This window comes from Tupaia chinensis, unplaced genomic scaffold, assembly GCF_000334495.1.
Source record: "Tupaia chinensis unplaced genomic scaffold, TupChi_1.0 Scaffold000362_1, whole genome shotgun sequence".
Lineage (NCBI taxonomy): Eukaryota > Metazoa > Chordata > Mammalia > Scandentia > Tupaiidae > Tupaia > Tupaia belangeri.
The window spans coordinates 5,141,593-5,151,203 of record NW_006159859.1 but is presented as its reverse complement, the minus strand read 5'-3'; the positions used below and the strand labels follow the sequence as shown (position 1 = coordinate 5,151,203).

General features: G+C 39.3%; 1 pseudogene; it reads left to right on the top strand.

The window, feature by feature from the left end:
- Positions 1 to 9,093: 9,093 nt before the first annotated feature.
- LOC102484065 (ATP synthase subunit epsilon, mitochondrial-like) lies at positions 9,094 to 9,249 on the top strand (annotated as a pseudogene).
- The last annotated feature ends 362 nt before the right edge of the window (positions 9,250 to 9,611 follow it).

Here is a 9,611-nt window from a genome sequence, read left to right as displayed (position 1 = left end):
TAATAATAATAATAATAATAATAATAATAATAATAATAGTAATAAAAATGTGTCTGGCCTTTTTGCTAGTTCCCTGCAGTAACCTCTAAACCTTTGGAATCTCCTGAGTAAATAGGAATGTCTTTGTTGTTTAGGGTAGACTCCTGAGACCACATTTGATAGTCTATACTAATGACATGGCTCAGAGTAGGCACCTGATGGTTTTGCTAGCTAGATGGCTCAGGGCGGAGTCAGTCACACTTGCATCCTAGGGAAGGGAGCTGGCCACACCAGAAAGACTGATTGTGTGATTAGAGTGGGGGCTTTGAGCATCAGGCCAATGTAGCATCGGGCCAGTCTCTGAGAGAGGAGGGGAACTGGAGAACAAGTTCAACCACAGGGGCAATGATTCAATCAGTCATGCCTGTTAAATGAAGCCTCAATAAAAACTCTGGGCACCAAAGTTCATGGGAGCTTCCTGAGTTGGCAGTACTCTATTCCACGTGAGTATCACCATACATCAATGCCAATAGAGTACCATGTCCCTGATGACAGGGGAGCTTTTCGTTTGGACTCTCCTCGGTCCCAGATTTTACCCTACGTATCTCTTCCTTTGGCTGGTTCTGATTTATATCTTTTAACTAAAATAGAACTATGATCTTAAACACAATACTTCTATGAGTTCTGTGAGTCATTCTCATGAATTACTGAGTCTGAATTTAACAACTTTTGTTATTTCATTGGGCCTACCTGGATTAACCAGGATAATCTCCCTGTCTCCAATTCCTTGATTAAATCACAAGTACAAAGCTTCTTTTCCACGTAAATTTATGTATTCATGGGTTCCAGGAATGAGGACATGGTCACCTTTGGGGTAGAGGTGAGGGGGCCATCATTCTATCTACCACAGTATGCACAGAGTAGGGACATATACATGGGATAAAAAGGAAGAAAGGTTTACACTTTATGGAAAGTCTGGGTGCAGATGGCAGAGGACAATAGAAAGGTTCTGGAGGATTAATTTGCAAGAAAATGCTTTGGTTGTTGTTATGATTTAAAAGACAGGTAGTGCAGTACAGGCTGCATTAAAAAGAAGAGCAATGGGAGAAATAGCCTGATTAGGAGATGCTATGATTTTAATGCATCTTCCCCTACATTTATATGTTGAAATTTGGTTGTGACAGTATTAAGACAATGGAAATGTAATCTAACTATGGAATTAAGAAGTGGAGCCTTTGGAAGGTGACAGGAGTTAGATAAACTCACAAGGGTGGGGGCGGGGTGTGTGTTCATAATTGAATACTGGTGAGTTTATAACAAGAGGAAGTGAGACCAGAGCAGAGACACACAGATACAGACACACTTGCTCTTCCTCTGAGAAGTCTTGTGACTCCTCAGGACTCTGCAGGAAGTCTTCACCGACAATAAGACCTCACCAGATGAAGCACCTTGACGTAGGCCTCCAAAACCATAAGCTAGATAAACCTTTATGCTTTAGAAAGTACCGAATCTGTGATATTCCATTATTAAACAGTAGAAAATAGACTAAAACAGATTATTGGAATAGTCATGTACAAGGTGATAAAGGCCTGGATCTCCAGAAGAAATAAAACTGAGGGGGTTTGAGAAAGGGACAATTCATGAGACTTGATCACAGCTTGAACATGTGGTTTGAGGGAGAAGGAGAGAAAGACAATGGGAACAGTTTAAGTGAGTTAATAGAATGTGGAAGTAGGGTTACCTAAATTTTAAATAGGGCTTGACAAGTTTGAAATGAAATGGCAAATTCCATGAGTGGAGTTCCCTCTAATAGACACCAAAAACCTGGGAGAATGGTAACATGTGAATCTAGATATCCATGTTCTAGGCACAGAACAGGCAGTTAAATATAGAAAGAAAATCCCTGAGGCAGAGGGAAAAAAAATAGAAAAGGTTGAATGAACCCTAAGTCTTAAGATTTAGGGAATCTTCATATTTTTGGCAAAAAAAAAAAAATATTGAGTACCTACTTTGTTTCAGGATTTGTGCTAGGCGCTGGGGTTATAAACAAAATAAAAGCCCAATTTCTGCTTTCATGTGCCTTACCAGTAGAGATCCTGGGCCATAAATCAGAGATTACAGTACAATGTGAACACATTAGGTGAGCGGTGTGCAAAGGTTACCAAGGAAAACATAGGCATCAGCACTCGGAATCATGGGGATAGGGGTTTGGAGGGAGAAAAGGAGGAAGGAGGGACTTGAATAAGCAGAAGGGGTCTGGGAGTGCCAATCTAGGAGAAAAAACATGTTCCAAATCATGGGCATCTGAAAGCATCTGATGGATATGAAGAACTCTAAGTATCCCAGGACAGCTTGAAAAAGAAGTATGAGATTTATTGCCAAGGATGAAAAGGCTCATGCAGTCAAGCCAAGTGCATGTTCTCAGCAGAGAATGAACCCTAAGTCTTAAGATTTAGGGAATCTTCATATTTTTGGCAAAAAAAAAAAATATTGAGTACCTACTTTGTTTCAGGATTTGTGCTAGGCGCTGGGGTTATAAACAAAATAAAAGCCCAATTTCTGCTTTCATGTGCCTTACCAGTAGAGATCCTGGGCCATAAATCAGAGATTACAGTACAATGTGAACACATTAGGTGAGCGGTGTGCAAAGGTTACCAAGGAAAACATAGGCATCAGCACTCGGAATCATGGGGATAGGGGTTTGGAGGGAGAAAAGGAGGAAGGAGGGACTTGAATAAGCAGAAGGGGTCTGGGAGTGCCAATCTAGGAGAAAAAACATGTTCCAAATCATGGGCATCTGAAAGCATCTGATGGATATGAAGAACTCTAAGTATCCCAGGACAGCTTGAAAAAGAAGTATGAGATTTATTGCCAAGGATGAAAAGGCTCATGCAGTCAAGCCAAGTGCATGTTCTCAGCAGAGAAAACTCAGCTGAGGTCAGTAACTTGTGCAGTACCTGGCATATTATTAATTCCCAACAAATAACTAAATGAAAATTAAGATTTATAGAGCGCTCTTACATATATCATGTGATAGAATAACACCCCTTTCTCAAAACTGTCCATGCTCTAATGCCTGGAACCTATGAATATGTTACATTACATGGCAAGGAGGAACTAGAATTATGAATGGAATTAAGGGTGCCAATGAGTTGGCCATAAAATAGGGAGCTTATTTTGGTTCATCAGGTTGAGCCATCCTTAATGATAGCAGGGAAGCAGCAGAGAAGCTACAGTGATGCAATGCAGGAAAGACCCAACCAGCCTTGGCTGTCTTTGAAGATAGAAACAGTCAACAGTCAAGAACGTGGGAAGTCTCTAAGTGTTGGAAAAGGCAAGACAACAGATCTTCCTTTTAAGTCTCCAGACAGAAACACAGTCCTCATAACACCATAATGGTAGCCCATTCCATTTTTTACTTTGACCTTCAGAACGTAAGATAATACATTTGTGTTGTTTGAAGCCACTAAATTTGTGTTAATTTGTTACGGTGCAATTGGAAAGTAATACAATCATATTTTACACATAAGCAAATTATAATTAAAAGAATTATCAAAAAATAGGGGCCAGCAGGTGGCATAGTGGTTATGTCACTGGACTCTTACATGGCTGACTGTGGTTTGAGTCCTAGACCCAGTGACTTGAAAATCATGCCACACGTGTGTGTGTGCCCAAGGTCCCAAGAGGAGAATGGAGGAAAACAGATTGTGGTGTAGCCATATGCCCCTACCCCTGGAAGGAGCAATTTCTCACTTTTTCTCTCACTGTCTATGTCTCTCTATCTCTTCTGTGAGCACATGCACCCTAAGGCAAAAACCTCTTAAGAAAAGAAAAGAAAAAAAAAGACCACAAATATTGTAAATAAAACAAGTGATATCACTGTAGATCTTCCAGTCATTAAAAGAAAAATAAGGGAATATTACAAACAACTCTGTGCTTATAATTAGACAACTTAAAAGAAACAGATCAATTTCACAAAAATCTAAATGAATAGAATTAAACTATAATAAAGTAGGTGATCTGAATGATCTTATACTATTTTTTAAACAATTGTAATTTAAAAGCTCCAGAGAAAAAACTCTATGCCCCACTGATGATGCCCCTGGAGAGCTGTAAAAAAAAAAAAAAAGAAAAAAAGAAAACAAAACAAAAAAAGAAAATTAAGATCAATTTTATACTCCAGAAACTAGAAATAGAGGAAATACTTTCCAAACCATTTTATGAGACTAGTATTACTTGCACAGCAAAGCCACACAAGAACAATACAAAAAAGAAAACTACAGACCAATATCTCTCATAAACATAGATACAATCTTTAAAAATAGTTGGCAAATTTATCCAGCAATATAAAAAAGGATTATACATAGTGACCAAGTGGGATTTATTCTAACTTTGCAAGATTGATTGAGCATTTGGGACCAGCAGTTGGCATAATGGCTATGTCATTGGACTCTCATGTAGTCAACCGCCATTCAAGTCCCAGACCCGGTGGCTTAAACTCACGCTGGGTGCATGTGCGTGTGGGCCCAAGATCCCAAGAGAAGAATGGAGAAGGGATTTTGGCGTGGCCATCCTCCCCTGGGGATCCCCCTTACTTTTTGTCTCTCTGTTCCTCCCTGTTTTTCTGGCAAGTGCATGTGCCCTATAGCAAAAACCTCTCAAAAAAAAAAAAAAAAGACTGATTGAACATTTAAAAAATCAATCAACGTAATCTAGGCTAAAGAAGAAAAATAAAAGTATTATATTAATTGATCCAAAAAAACACTTGACAAATGTTCATTCATGATCAAAAAGCTTTCAGCAGGTTAGAAATGAGAAGAACTAAGCCAACTTGGTAAAGAGCATCTACCAATAAATAAATACAAAACAGAATAAAACACACACAAAAAGAAAAACACTATAGTTAACATGATATTTAATGGTGAAAACTGAATGCTTTCCCACTAAGACAGGGAACAAAGCAAGTATGCTCACATCCACTACTTTTATTCACTTGCAAGCCACTGAAAGTTCCAGCCACTGCAACATAGCAAGGGGGGGGGGGGGGAGAAAAAGAAATAAAAGGCGTATAGATTGGAAAGAAATAAGATTGACCTTAGTGAAGATGATATGATTCTCATCCATGATTCCCAACGGATCTACAAATAAGCTCCTAAAACTAATAAGGGAGTTCAGGATGGTTGTAAAAAAGGAACTAAGATCAACATGCAAAAATTGATTATAATTTTATATACTAAAAAATAGTGTGCAAAACAAAAGTTTAAAGGTCAATATCATTTATAATTATTCTTAAAAAAATAAAAAACCTGGACTATAAACTTAACAAAGCATGTATAGATTCTATATGTGGGAAATCACAAAATGCTGATGAAAGACATCAAATATGGCCCAGCCTGGTGGTGCAATTGGTAACCAACTAAGCTGCAGCTCTGGGGGCCACATGGGTGACTACAGGTTTGGATCCTCAGATAAGCCTGAAAACACATCAGGTGCTTGTGCATGTGCCCAAGATCCAGGAAAACTGGAGGTCTACAGGAAGAGAATTGCAGCATGATGAGACCTTGTCAGGGGTGCCTCTCTTTCTGTCTCTCTCACACACATACTTTCTATCATAAATAAAAACTAAATAAACTTTAAAAATAAAACAAGAACTAAATAATGGAGAAACATACCATGTTCATGGATTGAAAGATTCAACATAGTAAATATGAACGTTCTCCCCAAAATGATCTATATATTTAATGTAATTTCTATCAAATTCTCAGCAAGGTATTTTGTAGATAAAAGCAAACATTTTAAAATACACGTGGAAAACTCCAGTCCTAGAATAAGCAATCTAAAAAGAACAATAAAGTGGGAGAAAAAAAATCACTCTAACTGATTTTATAGCCTATTATATAGTGATAGAAATTAATGGTTAAACACACTGTGTTACATACCTAGCATGAAATTTTGCCTGGTAATAAAAGGAATAAACTATTGATACACACAACCACTTGAGAAAGGAATTATACAGAGAGAAAAGAGGTGAGGAATATATTCAGAATCCGGTTTGAAGTGATGTTAGAGTTGTCATCTCTTGGTTTTCATAGATGAGAACACATAAGCCCCGAAAGCCCACATGGGATAGCCTTAGGGTTAGGCGAAACAGAACAGGATTTGAAACCCAGTTCTGGTTCCACTACCCAAGTAACCCTAACAAATGACTCATTTCTTTGAACACTGGTGGTTTTGTTTATAAAACAGAAATATTAATGACCTCATTGTGTTCTCAGAAGTACCTGAGGAATATGTATAAATTGCCAATATTATAGGCACTCAATAAATTCTCTTTTCTCTCCTCAACAGCAATAACAAAAGAATTGACAAAACTATTTAACTAATCAGTTCAAACATTGTGATGAGATCCCAACCTTCTAACTTTTAGCACAATGGTCTCTTCAGTCTTCCAAACCCAAATTCCTAAATTTTAGGCATAAAAGCAAAGAGGTATAGCAGCATAAGACCTTGTGTGTTTAGAGGTTCCTGTCTCTCTCAAGAAAAAATTTCATATATACATATACACACACACATTCATATATACACATATATATTATTCACATACATATATATATATGTACATGCTTAGAAAAAATGAAATTAAAGTATGAATTTTGGTTCAAAAATTTGAAATCTATGCATAGTTTTCTCATAATATGCCTTTTTTTCTAATTGCTAGAGGGCACACATGCTCACCAGAGAGAGACTGAGTAGACCAGAGACTGCAGGTCTATGACAGTGGGCCATGTGGGAGTCCAGCACCTTAACCACCATGACACCTCCTGGTGCCCAGAGACATTGATCTTACTACTAAGAATATTGCATGAAAATGCTTCTGTGGGCCTAGGCTCCTTTACAAGGAAGGGGCGATGTGTTGGCCCTGGTCCCTGGTGAGCAGCCTGTGATATCATCTCCCTGACAATCACAGTTAGTACCTGGCACTAATTCTCCACTTGCAAGCATAACATTGCAATGGGGCAAATAGTGGCTCTATTTAGAAGAGAACAAAACTCACCGTTTTCAATTTTGTGAACCAAATAATAGCTGTGACAAGTTGCTCTTTGCTCCTAGTGTCTTTCACAGGTGGACTAAATGCTCAGTTCAAACGCAAGTTTCCCAAACCTTCGGTCCTGGGCTGGAAGAACTGCCCCACCGGTGTGTGGGACTATCATTCAGGGATGAGGGGTGTCCTTCAAACTCTGCCATCTTCTGAGTGTCTGTCTGTGGCCTCCAGGTTCACATTTTGCTCTGACAATCTTCTGCTTCATTCTTGGTTACTTCCAGATACCCCTCTTGGTTTGGCATGTTATAGGAAGTTCCTCCTGCACTCTGCTGCAGAGTGAGGATTCTGTCAGCAAGGACTCCTCAAAGACTGTTTCCTTCTCACTTGATACCGATAAAACAGGGCCTTCCTTGGAATGTATCCTTTATGCTTTTGGCAACTATTTTGGGATCTTTTGGTTCTCACCATCCTGGGGAGTTGCATACTTAAGGATTTCCATGAAAAGAAGCTGCACTTTGGTCAGAAGTCTGCCTCTGTCACCAACTCCACAATCAATGCATACAAATCCAACCTAGTCCTGGAGTCCTTCCACGATAGCCTTCAGAAGCCTATACTCAAAGGATGACACTTATTTTTTTCCAGAAACTTCCAGAGTACCCCTGTCCTCCAAGTTCATTTTATGTTGTACTATAAATTGGGCATGACCATGTTGGCAGACATTCCACGACCCACATCCCTACAGAAGGTCATGCCATGATCTCAACACCCTTTCAGGTATGTGTGTCCTGGAGGTCCACACCTAACTAGAACGATCGGAAATAGTGCAGAGAGACTGGAACTCCTGGGGCACACGAGCTCCAGTGAACTCAGTGATACAGCATGCCCCTGGCAGCCATATACAGTCTGTCTCTCACAATCAGCAAGGTGAATCATACATCCCTGTGCTTTGCTAGGACTTCACCTACCTTTTGATCATTTCGGATTTTCAGGAGTTTGATGAGTTTCACACAAGTTACAATAACCCCAGTATATAATGCTTTTGGTTTCTGCATTCTCTGTGGATTTCTAGCTGCAATCTAGGTAGGACCTGGAAGCTGTAGAGCCGTGTACATGAGGGGACTGCCTGCCTTTTAACCCAGACTCTTTACCACAAGAGTTCACTCACTCACATACACATTCCCTTGGGAAATGTTTATTGAGTGTTTACTAAATTCTAAATCCTATTAGTTATTAGAATACAAAGATGAATAAGACCCAAGTCTTGCTTTTAAGATAATGAAAATGACTTTTGTAATAATTGGACAATTTCTAAGTACTTACATTTTATACTTAAATTTTTATAAATTTCAGCCATAATTGAAACATTTACATTTAATACAAACTGATTTCTAATTATTAATGTACAGACCCTGGTGTTAGTAAAGCTGTGGAGGCTGGCTTCACTTCTGAAATCCTTAGTGATGAACGAATAGTTCTGTCTGATAAACAGAACGCTAGTATACTTTCAGTCTGCCCCTCCTGGTCTCTGATCCAGTGATGTAGAAACCTTACAAATATATTTAAAATGAAATCAGAGTGGTGGTTTCTAACTATAGAAACTTAGAATGTAGGGGCCAGCAGGTGGCATGGTGGTTAAGGTAGCTGGACTCTCACATAGCTGATTGCAGTTCGAGTTTTCGACCTGACAGTTTGCTTTCTCACTTTTCTTCTCTCTCTCTGTCTCCCTGGTCAACTTCAAAAAAATAAATAAATAAAATAATGACAATGAATAAAATTAAATAATTCTTAAAAAAAGAAACCTGGAATGTAATGGTTAGGCTGAGTCTGTAGCACAGAATAACGTACTGCTTGAGAGAAGCTGGATACCACATGGTGACTACGGGTTTTAATCTCTGAGCTGGTTAGCCTGAAGCACTCTGGCATGCACATACGTGCCCAAGACCCAGTGGGCTGGAGGATTGGAAGAAGATCATGGCATTACCAGACTCAAACTTAAAAAAAAAAGGTAATAGCCAGCCTTCCAGCTGCTGGGCCACCTGCTGAGCCAACAATGAAGGTGTCCTCGCGACTTCATGGTGGTGTACTGGTGACAGGTGGGACTCAGCTACATCCGGTACTCCCAGATCTGTGCAAAAGCAGTGAGAGATGTGTTGAAGACAGAATTCAAAGCAAGCACTGAGAAGACTTCTGGCAGCACTGTAAAAATTGTGAACGTGAAAAGGGAATAGTCTACCCTGACTAACACTTGAAATACCACATTTTCAAAGTGAAGCTGTCTGGGCACATGTTATGGCAGATTGAAAATGATCTCACTTCATTGGGGGGAAAAACATGCCTTGTTCATAAATTGACAAGGCCAATAAATGGAAATATGGTTCACTCTTACTGTTGGGAAAAAAAATGAAAGTAATGGTGAGTTTTATGGAGTAAGCTAAAGACACATTTATCAGTCAGCTAGTCATCCTTGATCAAGCAAGCTGGTGTTCCCAGGGCTACGTGAGGTTTGCTCAGAGAGCCATACACATAAGGGGACAGGGGAGGAGGAGAACTTTGGGTGTTCTGATGCATCTACTGGAGCCTGTCCTTCCCC